This window comes from Schistocerca americana, chromosome 4 (genome assembly GCF_021461395.2).
Source record: "Schistocerca americana isolate TAMUIC-IGC-003095 chromosome 4, iqSchAmer2.1, whole genome shotgun sequence".
In the NCBI taxonomy this organism is placed as follows: domain Eukaryota; kingdom Metazoa; phylum Arthropoda; class Insecta; order Orthoptera; family Acrididae; genus Schistocerca; species Schistocerca americana.
In genome coordinates, this window is record NC_060122.1 from 790,078,601 (window position 1) to 790,096,290 (window position 17,690).

Consider the following 17,690-nt stretch of genomic DNA (forward strand, 5'->3'; position numbering starts at 1 on the left):
AACAAATGGATGACAGAAACCCGTGTCCAGAACTGCCACCCAACGATGCTATAGAGGGTTGAAGTTACAGGCCCTTGCGCCTGCCAGTAGGCCACCCCTTCAGCAGCAAATGTGACACACTGCATTGACAGACCACAGGCGGAGAGTGCTGTAATGCTTTTTTTTCTTATTGAGAGTTGTTATTCAGAGACCGCTGGGGTGGAGATATCTCCTGTGTAGACAGACCTTGTGTTCTATAGATGTGATGCTCTGTAGTGTTGTTGGATGAAATTTCTGGATACAAGTTGCTGTCCTCAATTTTTTCCTCAAGACATGCTCGCCTCAAAGTTTGTTGCAACATTTCTGGGATACCATCGAAAACAATATCTGTTACCCTCAGTAGACATTACGCTACTACTATCCAGCACAGTCTCTAACCTTGGCAGCGTCAGACATTTGGGGTGCAAGCGAATGCACAAGATGCTTTACGTCTGACACGTTCAGCTGAAGCCACTCATTGACCACTATACCCCACATAGTTAACAAATAACTAAAATGTTGGTTGCTACATATCACCATCTGTTCTAAGAACTCCCAGAAATGTTTCATTAGATTGAAATCGGATGATTTCGTGGGCCAGTCGCGTCCTGATAGGGTGTCAAGCGAGGAATGGATGGGAGCAGCCCTGTCAACATGGCTATTGTCTTTCTGTTGTATGCTCACTTTAAAGAAAAGAAACAGCAACACTTGCTCATGAAGAACAATGAAATAAAAATCCTGGCTTATATATATATATATATATATATATATATATATATATATATATATATATATATATATATTAGTGCCTGTTCTTTCAGACATTTCTGAAAGAACAAAGGATGGCCGGTTATCTCTTCAGAGTGGATACACTCCAGGCCCGAACTCTTACGGGAATCGAGAATTTAATTTGAATCTGATGGGAGGCGTGCTAAGATAGTCTGTGCAGCTGCAATGACCACTGTGTCTGGATAGTGCAGTGGTTAGTGTATCTGCCTAGTAATCAGGAGACCTGGGTTTGAATCCCAGCAAGGCGCAAGTTTTCGAATTTCCCCATTAATTTAAATCAGTGCTCACTTGCAGCCGATGTCTGTAATTAATTTGTGTCTTAATCTTTGTTTACGCTTGTTGCTTAGCGCACTGACCGTAGTTAGTCACAAATGAGCCAAGCTGGAAGTGAACTGAATTGCAGCAGCACTTGCCACAGGCAATTAATGGTCTTACGCTTTACAGAAAATAATACTGACTTCATACCGTTGCGAAGCAAGCTGGCCTGGAATGGTGCAAAAATAGCTGACATAGCAATATGCGAGAGGTATACGCCATAAGCCTTTTCGCACCGGCGTTTACGCTGCCGAAATGTTTAGTACAAGTGCCACAAGGCATAGCAAAGCCCAAACAGGCAGCTTGGAAGTGTAAAAATACCTAGCAATTTACATTACTGTCATTTCTGTTAGTACTGCAGCTCTATCGCCATGGGACTGTGTCACTTGGCCACCGTCTTCAGTGCTGTTCGTGGACTACAGTTCGACTCCGAGTAGGAGAGTCTGCCCTGTGACAGCAAGACCTGGAGCTGACATCACAGAGGGCTGCAGCTGGGAAGCAGCTCGCCGGCCACCGACTCGGCGGCAGTGCAACTGCCATTACGTCATCTGCCTGCTGCTTCTGGTCAGTGCGGGGTGTGCAATCCATGTCACGACGCAAGCTGTTACCAGTTAGCTCTGGCCTCCCCGAGCTGGAGTCGATACTAATGGAAGCTTCAAAAATTCAGATGGCTCCAAGCAGTATGGAACTTAACATCTGAGGTCATCAGTCCCCTAGACTTATAACTACCTAAACCTAATTAACTTGACATCATACACATCCATGACCGAGGCAGGATTCGAACCTGCGACCGTAGCAGCAGCTCGTTTCCGGAATTAATCACCTAGAATCGCTCGGTCAGAGCGACTAATGGAAACAGTTGCTTCACAGGTCACTGTCCGGCTGATGTTGCCCTCTGTCACAACTGCGGAGCAACAATATGCAGGAGGCTGCTCAATGCTGTTGCCAAGCCGCCGCTTCCTGTACTCAGCTATGGTCGGGCGCCATAGTAAAGCATTTAGAATTACAAGCTATATAACTGGCGCTGCACAGCGTCCCCACAACCCATCTCCACCCACTCGCTTACAGTGGTAAACTGCATCAGCGGGCTGACGTCATGATTCGTCGAACAACACAGAATCGTATGCTGCAGTTTAAACACCCCATTGGGCCGTCGGCGCTCTAGGACTAGAATCTTCGAAAAGAGGCAAAATCGCAACACTTTGGGCCACACTTCACGCCTCCGGTTTTTGTATTGTTTGGTCTCTTGAAGACATGCTGCCTTATGTGACACTGTAAGCTGTGAGTTTTGCGAGGTACCCTACTCCATCCACTGCATGCAGTTCCCTTCGCAATCTTTTTGTACAAAATGACTGAAACTGACTTGTACTCACTGACAGCAGCAATTCCTGGTGGATATGAAACCGACTGTTGCTGGGTGGTTGGTTGGTTTTGGGGGAGGAGACCAGACAGCGAGGTCATCGGTCTCATCGGATTAGGGATGGACGGGGAAGGAAGTCGGCCGTGCCCTTTGAAAGGAACCATCCCGACATTTGCCTGGAGCGATTTAGGGAAATCACGGAAAACCTAAATCAGGATGGCTGGACGCGGGATTGAACCGTCGTCCTCCCGAATGCGAGTCCAGTGTGCTAACCACTGCGCCACCTCGCTCGGTACTGTTGCTGGCAAGATGTGAAACTCCACATTGATCTTTGCCTGTCAGCATCTTTTTACTACCACTGTTATTACTCTTTGAGACATGGTACGTTTGGTATCCCATCCCTTATAGACACGTTGCACTGTGCGCATTGCTACATTAACAAATCAGACAACTCCGTATACTGTGTGTTCATGGACGTAACTGTACATGATAGTTCCTTTCTGCCTTTCTCTCACGATCGAGGTATCCACATCTCACTGCTGAGATTCCACATATCCAACGTTTACATATACCGGGTGATCAAAAAGTCAGTACAAATTTGAAAACTCAATAAATCACGGAATGATGTAGAGAGACAGGTACAAATTGACATACATGCTTGAAAAAGTTAGTACAAATTTGAAAACTCAATAAATCACGGAATAATGTAGTGAGAGCGGTACAAATTGACATACATGCTTGGAATGACATGGGGTTTTATTAGAACCACAAAAAATACAAACGTTCAAAAAATGTCCGACAGATGGCGCTTCATCTAATCGAATAGCAATAATTAGCATAACGAAGTAAGACAAAGCAAGGATGATGTTCTTTACAGGAGATGCTCAATATGTCCACCATCATTCCTTAACAATATCTGCATTCGAGGGATAATGTTGTGAACAGCACTGTAAAGCATGTCCGGAGTTATGGTGAGGCATTGGGGTCGGATGCTGCCTTTCAGCATCCCTAGAGATGTCGGTCGATGACGATACACTTGCGACTTCAGGTAACCCCAAAGCCAATAATCGCACGGACTGAGGTCTGGGGACCTGGGAGGCCAAGCATGACGAAAGTGGCGGCTGAGCACACGATCTGAGCAAGAGATCTTTCACGCGTCTAGCAACGTGGGGTGGAGCGCCATCCTGCATAAACATCGTACGTTGCAGCAAGTGTTTATCAGCCAGGCTGTGGATGATGCGATTCTCTAACATCGGCGTACCTCTCACCCGTCACGGTCGCAGTTTTGCTGTCCAGCGCCATCTGTCGGACATTTTGTGAACTTTGTCTTTTTTTTGTTCTAATAAAACCCCACGTCCTTCCAAGCATGTGTGTCAATTTTTTATTTCTCTATCTACATTATTCTGTGGTTTATTAAGTTTTCAAATTTTTACTGACATTTTGATCACCCGGTACATCATTTCACTGCTATGATTGACGGTCACGGGATCACCTGAAAGCAACTGTACACCATCTGAAGTGATCCGCAGTGGCTACTGTGCTCTCCTATGTGGACGACTACTATTTTGTTCATTGTGCTTTCATACACACTTGTCGCACAAATATTTACATTCTTATCTTACTCCCCCAATAAATATTAATAGGAAGTTGTATCGTACAGGAGATGGGCAAAGGTACAGAAACACCAAAACCACAACAAAGTACCAAACCAAATACGAAGTAGGAACACTGTTGGTATTTCAAACACGTTCCAGTGGCCTCGCAATGGATAAATACAGGTCTTACATGATTTTCAAGGGAGCCGAACACCATTCTTCCTACAAAATAGTCGGAAGTTCAGGTAACGATGATGGAGGTGGATAGCTATCACGCACCCTTCTCTCTTAAGTAGACCACTGAGACTCAGTATTGAGATACGGTGACTCTCCTGGCCACGGGAAGTGCGACAGTTCGTCCTCGTGCTCACAAAGCCAGTCGTGGACAAAGCGATCAAACCCCCCGTCTGGCTATCCTACTTTAGATTTTTCGTGATTTCCCTATACAGCTTCAGGCAACTGCCGGGTGGTTGCATTGAAAGGGCACGGTCGACTTACTTCCCTGTCCTTCAACAATCTGGTGGGACCGGTGACATCGCTGTGTGGCCCCTCGCCCAAATGAAGCAACCAGCCAACAGAGTATCCATGCAGCCCATGCAATATCCTGCCCCAAATCACCACCATTCTTTAATCCTGGAAAGAATATTTTGGCCGGCCGGAGTGGCCGAGCGGCTCTAGGCGCTACAGTCTGGAGCCGCGCGACTGCTGCGGTCGCAGGTTCGGATCCTGCCTCGGGTATGGATGTGTGTGATGTCCTTAGGTTAGTTAGGTTTAAGTAGTTCTAAGTTCTAGGGGACTGATGACCTCAGAAGTTAAGTCCCATAGTGCTCCGAGCCAGTATATTTGGCCTGAGAGATACAAGACTCAGCCGACCTAACAACTTTCTTCCACTCCCTCACAGTCCACGTTGTATGGCCTCGGTATCACTTTTTCCCTCTAGGGACATTTGCATCACTGATGAATGGTTGGAATTCCAGCACGTCGTGCAGATCGGCGCTTAAAGATCTGCGCTCACGTTGTTTTGGTGCTGACAGGGCTTGCGGGTGCGACGCTCAGTTCAGCAGTGATTTTTGCAGCTGTCGCCCTCTTCAACGATCGTCCGTCACTCTCACTGAACACACACTTTCGTGCGCCTTGCATTTTAGCGGATCATGTTTTTCTGTTTTCCCCGTATGCGGTATAAATCTTTGATACGGCACCTCTTCAGACACTAAACAATTCGTCTCTCTTGGTTAAAGAAGCACCCGCCATAGGCGCACCAGCAATCCGCCCACGCTCGAAATCACTTAACTACGGCATAATGCACTCACAACTAAGTACAACAACACCGTTGCAGCCACGACGCACACTTGCAAGGTACTGAGGACACTGCGAAAGCGCCGTTCCTGCTCAACTACGACAGTGCGGCTTTCCAGTTTAGCTATTATCTCTACCTACACTTAAACGTCAAAGAAAGGCAAGCGTATTCAAATACAGTGTTATGTAAACAGGCGGAATATGGCGTTGCACTCGGCGATGTCTATATAAGACAACAAGTGTCTGGTGCAGTTGTTACATCGGTTACTGCTGCTACAGTGGCAGGTTATCAACATTTCAGTGACTTTGAACGTGGTATTATAGTCCCCGCTCGGGCGATGGGACACAGCATCTCTGTGGTAGCGAGGAAGTGGGGATTTTCCCGTATGACCATTTCACGAGTCTACAGTGATTATCAGGAATCCGGTAAAACATCAAATCTCCGACTGCGCTACGGCCAGAAAAAGATCCAGCAAGAACGGGACCAACGACGACTCAAGGTAATCGTTCAACGTGACAGAAGTGCAACCCTTCCGCGAATTGCTACAGATATCAATTCTAGGCCATCAGCAGCTATCAGTGTACGAACCATTTGACGAAACATCATCGATATGGACTTTCGGAGCCGAAGGCGCACTCATATACCCTTGGTGGCTGCACGATACAAATTTTACGCCTCGCCTGGACCCGTCAACACCGACATTGGAATGTTGGTGGCAGGAAACATGTTGCCTAGTCCGAAGAGTCTCGTTTCAGATTGTATCGAGCGGATGGACGTTTACCGTTATGGAGACAACCACATCAATCCAGAGGCCCTGCATGCCAGCAGCGGCTGTGCAAGCTGGTGCAGGCTCTGCAATGGTGTGGGGTGGTTGCAGTTGGAGTGATATGGGCCCTGATACGTCTAGACACGACTCCGACAGGTGACACGTACTTAAGCATCCTGTTTGATCACCTGTCCATTGTGCATTCAGACGGACTTTGGCAGTTCCAGCAGGACAGTTCGACACCCCATACGTCCAGAATTGCTACAGAGTGGTTCCAGGAACACTCTTCTGAGTTTGAACACATCCGCTGGTCACGAAACTTCTCAAACATGAACATTATTGAGCATGTCTGGGATGCCTTGCAACGTGTTGTTCAGAAGAAATCTCTTCCCCCTCGTGCTCTTACGGATTTATGGACAGCCCTGCAGGATTCATGGTGTCAGTTGCCTCCAGCACTGCTTCAGACATTAGTCGAGTCCATGCCACGTTGCGTTGCGTCACTTATGCGTGCTCGCCAGGGCCCTACATGATATTAGGCAGGTATACGAGATTCTTTGGCTCTTCACTGTATGGTCATGCATGCATTTCTCGCGGTGTTTGCATATTTTGGTCAGTGTTCCCATTGCAAATCGATTGATATAAGAGCCTCCGGATGCCACTGCTTGCATAAATGAGATTTTGCACACTGCAGAAGTGAATCCCAATTATATTCTCATTTGTGTAAATTTACAATATCGTTCTTAACACTGTTCAGCCGGCCGGAGTGGCCGAGCGGTTAAAGGCGCTACAGTCTGGAACCGCACGACCGCTACGGTCGCAGGTTCGAATCCTGCCTCGGGCATGGATGTGTGTGATGTCCTTAGGTTAGTTAGGTTTAAGTAGTTCTAAGTTCTAGGGGACTTATGACCACAGCAGTTGAGTCCCATAGTGCTCAGAGCCATTTTGAACACTGTTCATAATTTTACTTTAAACAAAACGTTTAGTTTATTAACGCTTTAAAAAAAGTTCGTTTGCGTACTGCCACTTGGCAAATATCTCGTCATGTGCGTTGAACCGACACGAAATATTAGGAGCTGCGATTTAAGCACCTCAAATTGTATAACGAGATTAGCACTGTGTACTTCCGTTCCGGCGTTGAAACCGAAGAAAGTCCGACCGAAAAGCACGCCTCCATCCGCCAGTTTTAATTAAGCAGCCCCGCCTTCTTCTTTCATCTAGTTTGACGTCAGAGGCTCCCGCCAGTTGTCCCAAAACAACTTCCTAGACGTCTAAAACGAAAACTGCGCGCTTATCTGTCTAACTGTTTCTAGCACTTTATTCGTCGTTAAGTTGTTATTATAGCAAGGAAAACAATGCACAGTACAATAGAAATGCATTTTCAAGTTACGCTCTCTTATAAATGATTTTCAGAATGCTGGTGTTGACGTAGGAAACTAAATTTTAATATCAGTACGACCAAAAAGTCACCCACATGTCTCAGTAAATATGAGTTTCATTGCATTCGTTCAGTCAGCCACCGCAAGATAGCACTACAGGTATTCCCGACGACAACAGAAGACGCCAATGTAACGGGTACAGCTCACATGATGTTATTCCGACCAGTGGTGTCATTTTTACAGCGGTTTGAAAGTTTAACTTTAATTACAATCGCCGTGTATATAACGTATATATTGTATTTTTAAGTCATTCGGGATAATAAAAGTATACATATGTTCCACGAAACATAATGTGTATCAGTTAAAGAATAGTAATGAAAGGAAATTCCTTTGGTTTTGCACACCTGAAATAATTTTTTGTATTAAGTATGACAATAAAGTTTGTATTCAGTCTAAGTTAGTTTGGTTCCAACTCACTCGTCATACGTCGCAATTGAATAAGGATTCCACCTATTCCCGTACATGTTTCACATAGACAATATCTTCATATAGCTGACATTTGAAAGAGCACCACCCATACTTTCCTAGTATAGTGTAAGCCTTCCATTTGACAAGTTGTATTAAATACAGAGCTATTTCAAATGACTGAAGCGATTTCATAAATTCACTGTAGCTCCATTCATTGACATATGGTCACGACACACTACAGATACGCAGAAAAACTCATGAAGTTTTGTTCGGTTGAAGCCGCACTTCAGGTTTCTGCCGCCAGAGCGCTCGAGAGCGCAGTGAGACAAATGGCGACAGGAGCTGAGAAAGCGTATGTCGTGCTTGAAATGCACTCACATCAGTCAGTCATAACAGTGCAACGACACTTCAGGACGAAGTTCAACAAAGATCCACCAACTGCTAACTCCATTCGGCGATGGTATGCGCAGTTTAAAGCTTCTGGATGCCTCTGTAAGGGGAAATCAACGGGGCGGCCTGCAGTGAGCGAAGAAACGGTTGAACGCGTGCGGGCAAGTTTCACGCGTAGCCCGCGGAAGTCGACGAATAAATCAAGCAGGGAGTTAAACGTACCACAGCCGACGGTTTGGAAAATCTTACGAAAAAGGCTAAAGCAGAAGCCTTACCGTTTACAATTGCTACAAGCCCTGACACCCGATGACAAAGTCAAATGCTTTGAATTTTCGGCGCGGTTGCAACAGCTCATGGAAGAGGATGCGTTCAGTGCGAAACTTGTTTTCAGTGATGAAGCAACCTTTTTTCTTAATGGTGAAACGAACAGACACAATGTGCGAATCTAGGCGGTAGAGAATCCTCACGCATTCGTGAAGCAAATTCGCAATTCACCAGAAGTTAATGTGTTTTGTGCAATCTCATGGTTTAAAGTTTACGGCCCCTTTTTCTTCTGCAAAAAAAACGTTACAGGACACGTGTATCTGGACATGCTGGAAAATTGGCTCATGCCACAACTGGAGGCCGACAGCGCCGACTTCATCTTTCAACAGGATGGTGCTCCACCGCACTTCCATCATGATGTTCGGCATTTCTTAAACAGGAGATTGGAAAACCGATGGATCGGTCGTGGTGGAGACCATGATCAGCAATTCATGTCATGGCCTCCACGCTCTCCCGACTTAACCCCATGCGATTTCTTTCTGTGGGGTTATGTGAAAGATTCAGCGTTTAAACCTCCTCTACCAAGAAACGTGCCAGAACTGCGAGCTCGCATCAACGATGCTTTCGAACTCATTGATGGGGACATGCTGCACCGAGTGTGGGAGGAACTTGATTATCGGCTTGATGTCTGCCGAATCAGTAAAGGGGCACATATCGAACATTTGTGAATGCCTAAAAAAACTTTTTGAGTTTTTGTATGTGCGTGCAAAGCATTGTGAAAATATCTCAAATAATAAAGTTATTGTAGTGCTGTGAAATCGCTTCAATCATTTGTAATAACCCTATACATACTTTTGATTCATATGCCAGGATATACCCTGATCATCCTCAATTTCACTCTTGGGTCAAAGTTATCTACTGTTTTGGTTGTCTGCGATAACGGAAGCTGATATTTGAGGCGGTTAGTAGCTGTGATACCTTTCTGTGGTGGAAGAAGCCTGGTGTTATCAGATTGATCGTGTTATACCTTGTCATGTAGCTCTTTTATTCGCTACACAAGACATGGTTTGAGAAACTAGCTGCCCCTGATATCTGTGGTCTTTTCTGGCAGTTCTAACTAATCTACTGCTGCTAAACATCAACAAATATCTAGGAATTGCCCGCATCTCGTGGTCGTGCGGTAGCGTTCTCGCTTCCCACGCCCGGGTTCCCGGGTTCGATTCCCGGCGGCGTCAGGGATTTTCTCTGCCTCGTGATGGCTGGGTGTTGTGTGCTGTCCTTAGGTTAGTTAGGTTTAAGTAGCTCTGAGTTCTAGGGGACTGATGACCATAGATGTTAAGTCCCATAGTGCTCAGAGCCATTTGAACCATTCTTTATCTAGGAATTACAAACACGAACAACTTCAATTGGAAGTAACACACAGAAAATGTTTCGGGGAATTCTAAACAAAGATTGCGTTTTATTCGCAGGGCTCTTATAAAATGTAACAGATCTAGTAAAGACACTGCCCACACTACCCTCGTCCGTCCTCTTTTAGAATATGGTGTGGGATCCTTACCAGACAGGATTGACGGAATACATCGAGAAAGTTCAAAGAAGGGCAGCACGTTTTATATTACCGCGAAATAGAGCTTGAACCTTCTCACGGAATTTCAGTCACCAACTTTCTCTTCCGAATGCGAAAATATTTTGTTGCCGCCGGCCTACACAGGGAGAAACGAACACCGTAATACAATAAGGGAAATCAGAGCTCGCACGGAAAGATATGGGTGTCCGTTTCTTCCACGAGCTGTACTAGACTGGAATAATAGAGAATTATGGTGAAGGTGGTTCGATGAACCCTCTGCCAGGCACTTAAAACGATTTGCAGAGTATCCATGTAGATGTAGAAGACTTTAATATCTTTGACACTCTGAGTTATAAGTAAACAGTGTCTACAGCTTGTTAGTTACAATGCAGAAAATGGCAAAAGGATAGAAGAAAAAATATATAACTTCTGACGTGCTGCTTTTACTCTGAACATTACTGGTCATCTAGTTAACGTTTGTACCTACGAAATAGTTTCGTAAACCATCTTACTTACCGCCGACCGAAATATCACGTATTGTTATTAAGCACATTCTTGACATACACGCAAAGCGTATATTATGTTCAACTAGTACTGATCGCCACATGTCATGTACTTGACTATAATTACTGAAAAAACAAATCTGAAAGAAGCAGGATGGAAACACAGTAGTCATCCCGTGACTTTACAGCAGAACATGCAGTCACTCGCTACAATTCTGAATGACTATAAACTATCGAAACTGTTACCGGAGAGAGAATATTAAGAACTACATCCGGCCTCACTGTAGGTACTGTACCAAAACACGTCTGTATGATTCTCAGATGCAGTCAGCACATTAAATTTTTTTCGAGAATAAAGTAACTGCCAGCTTCACATTTCTTCTCTAGTGGTTTTAAAACTCGACGCGCTGAATTTAATATTTGCTTTTCATTATCACGCCTTAAACACAGAGAAAGGAACGATTTCCTTTCCGTTTGAATAAATATTTAATTTAAATTGAATGTCCTTTTATTAATGCTTCATTACTGAACGTATCCTCTGCCAGTATCAATTTATTTTTTTAACCACATCTGCATCTGTCGTTTATTTATTTCTCTTCTCTCAATGGTGGCGCTACGAACAAAACTGTACGTTTCATAAATAACGTCTCTGCTCAACAGCTATTTTATTTTGCGTTAAGGGATATATCAAACAGATAGTTTATGTATTGCTCAACCCTTAGACAGGAAAAATTCACTGCACGAAACGAATTTATCCGAATGATGTGAGGGTTTTATAAAAGTGCACAACATTTTGCTATCTATGGCTTTGTTCTCAACTATCTAATCTATCCCAAAAATGATAAAGATATTTCGCAAACATAATTCGAGAAGGTAAAAGATCGACACCATATTCTACAGCATTGAAATTTAGTTCGTGATGGTTTCAAACAGAAGGCCAATATAATTTTTTATCTAGTGTTGCTAGTACATTCTTATTGATATAATTTGTTTCAATATATTCCCCACACTTTCATTAGAGCTTGTCTTGACGAATTTCATGCATTTTTGCATATACATTGTAGCTTTCTCAAAAATCGGAGTGACCTGACTGAACTGTTATACTATGTAACGTAAATTGTAATGGGTGTTCTGTTAATGGGAGGCAATGCGGATGCAGTGGTTTTTACTAGATGTAGATGTTGTTGTCGATGATGATGATGATGATGATGATGATGAGCAGTGCACACCATGTTTTGTTTTTTATTTGATGATATGCAAAATAAGGATATTGAGGGATAATTTTCAAGACTACCATTTACTACTTTGAAATGATAATTAAACCAAGACCCTAAGCTGTCGACAGGCGTTGATATACATCAACAGGGGCAGCTGAAAATGTGTGCCCCGACCGGGACTCGAACCCGGGATCTCCTGCTTACATGGCAGACGCTCTATCCATCGGAGCCACCGGCGGCATAGAGAATAGTACGACTGCAGGGATTTATCCCTTGCACGCTCCCTGTGAGACCCACATTCCCAACTTAATGTCCACACACTACATTCGTAGTGTCCCTGCCCATTACACTCATTATACGAGGCAGACAATCTTACCGAATCCCGCAAGAGCTCAGGCAATACGTGTGCATCCAGTACAGAAGAAGAAGGTCAATGGCCGGCTAGCCTTAGGAAGGAAACGTAAAATTGCAGACTGGAAATTATAGAGCAACTGACACGGAATTCTAGACAATGATAAAACAGCAGAGACAAAAGTGATCAAGAGAAGCATAAAGGAGTATCTCCTTTCGCTGAATGCCAAATATGGGGAACTTAACGGTATTAGCAGATGTAAACCATTTGTATTAGGAGGGCGTGCAGAAAAGTAATGCCTCAGAATTTTTAATTCAGTTCTCAATATAGATTCAAGTATTACACGTCATGCATTATTGCTCGGTTTACTTTTCCGCTTCGCTGACGCAATTTACAACCCTCCGCTGCTAGAGAGTTCCGGATTGTAGCGCGTTACATGGTAGCGTGTAACATAACCGTATCGGTGCGTGAGGAACAGAGTGCTGAAATCGAGTTTCTAGTGCCAGAAAACGTACCTGCAACTGAAATCCATAGAAGAATGTAAGCTGCGTACGGTGAGGACTGTATCGACATTACGAACTTCCCAGCGTCACACATAACTACGAGGTGCATTCAAGTTCTAAGGCCTCCGATTTTTTTTCTAATTAGCTACTCACCCGAAATCGATGAAACTGGCCTTACTTCTCGACGTAATCGCCCTGCAGACGTACACATTTTTCACAACGCTGACGCCATGATTCCATGGCAGCGGCGAAGGCTTCTTTAGGTGTCTGTTTTGACCACTGGAAAATCGCTGAGGCAGTAGCAGCACGGCTGGTGAATGTGCGGCCACGGAGAGTGTCTTTCATTGTTGGAAAAAGCCAAAAGTCACTAGGAGCCAGGTCAGGTGAGCAGGGAGCATGAGGAATCACTTCAAAGTTGTTATCACGAAGAAACTGTTGCGTAACGTTAGCTCGGTGTGCGGGTGCGTTGTCTTGGTGAAACAGCACACGTACAGCCCTTCCCGGACGTTTTTGTTGCAGTGCAGGAAGGAATTTGTTCTTCAAAACATTTTCGTAGGATGCACCTGTTACCGTAGTGCCCTTTGGAACGCAATGGGTAAGGATTACGCCCTCGCTGTCCCAGAACATGGACACCATCATTTTTTCAGCACTGGCGGTTACCCGAAATTTTTTTGGTGGCGGTGAATCTGTGTGCTTCCATTGAGCTGACTGGCGCTTTGTTTCTGGATTGAAAAATGGCATCCACGTCTCATCCATTGTCACAACCGACGAAAAGAAAGTTCCATTCATGCTGTCGTTGCGCGTCAACATTGCTTGGCAACATGCCACACGGGCAGCCATGTGGTCGTCCGTCAGTATTCGTGGCACCCACCTCGATGACACTTTTCGCATCTTCAGGTCGTCATGCAGGATTGTGTGCACAGAACCTACAGAAATGCCAACTCTGGAGGCGATCTGTTCAACAGTCAGTCGGCGATCCCCCAAAATAATTCTCTCCACTCTCTCGATCATGTCGTCAGACCGGCTTGTGCGAGCCCGAGGTTGTTTCGGTTTGTTGTCCCACGATGTTCTGCCTTCATTAAACTGTCGTACCCACGAACGCACTTTCGACACATCCATAACTCCATCACCACATGTCTCCTTCAACTGTCGATGAATTTCAATTGGTTTCACACCACGCAAATTCAGAAAACGAACGATTGCATGCTGTTCAAGTAAGGAAAACGTCGCCATTTTAAGTATTTAAAACAGTTCTCATTCTCGCCGCTGGCGGTAAAATTCCATCAGCCGTACAGTGCTGCCATCTCTGGGACGTATTGACAATGAACGCGGCCTCATTTTAAAACAATGCGCATGTTTCTATCTCTTGCCAGTCCAGAGAAAAAAAATCGGAGGCCTTAGAACTTGAATGCACCTCGTAGTTATGTGTGACGCTGAGAAGTTCGTGCTCGTCATGAAGGAAACTATAGTGCTAACCTCAAAGTGCGTTGTAGAACTCAGATCCGATTTTCATCTGTTTCCAGAACTTAAAGAACACTTTCGAGGATTTCTCTTTCATAGTGATAAAGGAGAGACGAGGTTGTGCTTCCCTCAACAATGTCAAACATTTTATAGTGACGGTATCAACAAAGTAGTGTCTCGATGGGAGAAGTGTGGTCGGCGCCAGTGTTTTTATGTTGAGAAATAAATATGTAGACATGAAGAAGGTGTAGAATGTTTATAAAGTTTATTTTATTTACAAAGTTTTTAGAGTTTTCGCATAAACGTTTGGAGGCATTTGTTTCCAGCACGGCCTCATACAGACTGAGCACCGGTTTGGCCAAGGTAATGGAGGCACAAGAAGACGAAAGGCACAGAAAAGGAAACTTTTCCTCAAGAGAACTGCTGAGCCCAGTTTATCAGACCGTAACTACTACGTGTGTGGGACATATCTTTCAATCTGCGACATGTCACGAAAATTTTAAAAATCGTGAAAAGATAAACCGTGTGAAGATAATAATATTACATTGGTAGAAACTTAAGAGATGACTACTCGTTCACCTTTTGATTTTCCCCTGCACAAGTGTAGCTCCAAATATGCTACCCTCTTACTCCGTCCTCCCCGTACCTCTCCCTATATCTACAAAATTCTGACAACGGCAAAATTATGTCTGACAGTGAATCCAACGTCAATGCTACAGAAACATCTTAGGCAGACCAACAGCGATCTCAAAGCCGCACGAAATGCGGGAAGTCAGTCGCGGCAAGTAGCCTAATCTTGTGTCCTTGAAAAAACAATCTTTTTCGGAAATGTGAAACATCTTCATAAAATTTCTCTGATGTTATTTAATAAACAGCGCACTCCATTACCTACATGAGCTCTCACCCCGGCCGGCTAGACTTGCTGAGAGCAAAACTTCTGCTTGTTCAAAAAAAAAAAAAAAAAAAAAAAAAAAAAAAAAAAAAAAAAAAGGACACAGTGCTTCAACACTGGCCATGTGCATATTGGTGTTAGGCTGGCTCTGAGCACTATGGTACTTAACATCTATGGTCATCAGTCCCCTAGAACTTAGAACTACTTAAACCTAACTAACCTAAGGACATCACACAACACCCAGCCACCACGAGGCAGAGAAAATCCCTGACCCCGCCGGGAATCGAACCCGGGAACCCGGGCGTGGGAAGCGAGAACGCTACCGCACGACCACGAGATGCGGGTTTTGTGTTAGGGGTCTCGACTTAACCGAAGTGGAGCAAAAGCCATTTTCTACATGTAAAGCTGTTGGAAGAATATTGGCTATACGTGTAATCCGAAATCATTTGACTTTTAGGGTTTCCATGAATATTTAATTCTATTTTGGCCTGAAATCTATTGGTTGTGGAATATTTGACCCCACAAGAAGTCTTAGATTCAACGTGTGGTCTATAAGAAAGTGAAGCGATAATGGAATTCAATGTGCCTTCGACGACGAGATCGTTATAGACAAGGAAATAGCAGCGTGGCTGGCACCACGTGTAACTCTGTACGCTACCAGTTTGGGTTTTCATGTCCGCCCGGCCGCAGCCATAAAGAGATTACCGGCTTTGCACACATCTGCGTAAGAGCGGCGCCACTTCTTGTCATTACAGTAAAGCACGACACACCATATTAAAGAGCAGAAATGGAGGAGCTGTGGATGTGAATATATGCAATGGAGACGCTATGTGAAAGAAGTTACAGCAACAAGAAACATGTTTTAACGGATATTTAGTAAATATTTAATAACATTTGCAAAGCTTTTGCTCCAAGGAGATCAACCTGTCAAGCAGTAGTGCTCGTCGATATTCGTCAACTGAAATTTTAGGACCGGCCGCTGTGGCGGAGCGGTTCTAGGCGCTTCAGTTCGGAACCGCGCTGCTGCTATGGTCGCAGGTTCGAAACCTGCCTCGGGCATGGATATGTGTGATGTCCTTAGGTTAGTTAGATTTAAGTAGTTCTAAGTTCTAGGGGACTGATGACCTCAGATGTTAAGTCCCATAGTGCTTAGAGCCATTTGAACCATTTTTGAAATTTTTGGAAATTTCTGGTGAGGTCTTATGGGACCAAACTGCTAAGGTCATCGGTCCCTAAGCCCACACACTACTTAATCTAACTTAAACTAACTTACGCTATGGATGGACGACACACACATCAAGGCCGGAGGGAGGACTCGAACCTCCGACGGGGGGAGTCGCACGGACTCGTCAACCGAGCTATTTCAATTTCCTATTATTTAAATAATTAAACTGTGAGAAACATTTTAACTCAACAAAAAAAATGGCTCTGAGCACTATGGGACTCAACATCTTAGGTCATAAGTCCCCTAGAACTTAGAACTACTTAAACCTAAGGGCATCACACACATCCATGCCCGAGGCAGTATTCGAACCTGCGACCGTAGCAGTCCCGCGGTTCCGGACTGCAGCGCCAGAACCGCTAGACCACCGCGGCTGGCTTTAACTTAACATTTGATTAAAATCAGCATATTTTATGAACCAAGACAGTTGCACTACCAGTAACACAATATGTGTTGGCAGAAGTATGGTATATTTGCATCACCAACAACGTTTAGTTTGTACGATCTAATTCATTAATTGTTATTTTTGATTATTCGTTTATTACCTTACTTAGTTTAGTTTCGACAATAGTATAAAAATGTCTAGAGTTACATAAAATCTGATTGTAGCACTGGAGAGAACAGGCCAGTTTCTTTAAGAAAGATGTCCCACACATAACTATAGAGTAATTCATACTTTTAGCGCATCTAACAGCGTTTCCAGATTTGAAATAGACGTACTGTATAAAGAGTTGTTATATAACATTCGTTATTGCTCTAAGACATTAACGACGGTCAGTGTGCCGGACAGCCTGGATGTGGTTTTTAGGCGGTTTTCCACATCCCCCTAGGTGAATACCGGGCTGGTCCCCACGTCCCGCCTCAGTTACATGGCTCGTAGACATCTGAACACTTTCGCATTACTCCATGGATTACACTAGTCGCAGATAGTTGGGGTACCCAAATTCCGTCCTGGAGGGTACGGGGTTGCGGCAGGAAGGGCATCCGGCCACCCCTTAATCTAACATTGCCAAATCCGATTAACCATGATGCCCTGCGTACCTGCAGGACAGAGGCACAAGCGAAAGAAAGAAAGAATATTTCGAATTTCGAGGGAAGGGGCTGCCACTTTTAAATAAGGCCGCGAAATCTTCCCTCTTTCGCCCTATTCCGGACAGAGTTGTAGAGAAACGATCTGCGTTGGTTTGGGTGCTGATATAACCGCTCGCTTTAGGGTTTACAATTCTTTCCGAGGTGACGGCCGAAATACTTAGACAGATTTAGGTCGGACTTAGAAAAAACTGCAGTGGTCAGTACACTGCTTTTATTCTGCGACTAGTTCATTGGAATTTTTAT

General features: G+C 44.4%; 1 protein-coding gene and 1 non-coding gene across 3 annotated transcripts in view; both read right to left on the reverse strand.

Annotated features, from left to right (window-relative positions):
* The window catches only part of LOC124612952 (atrial natriuretic peptide receptor 1-like), a 1,199,832-nt gene that overhangs the window by 680,868 nt on the left and 501,274 nt on the right, over positions 1–17,690 (reverse strand). The window lies entirely within an intron of this gene.
* Positions 12,091–12,165, reverse strand: Trnat-ugu. Its single transcript has one exon. It is a non-coding gene; the product is annotated as a tRNA-Thr (tRNA).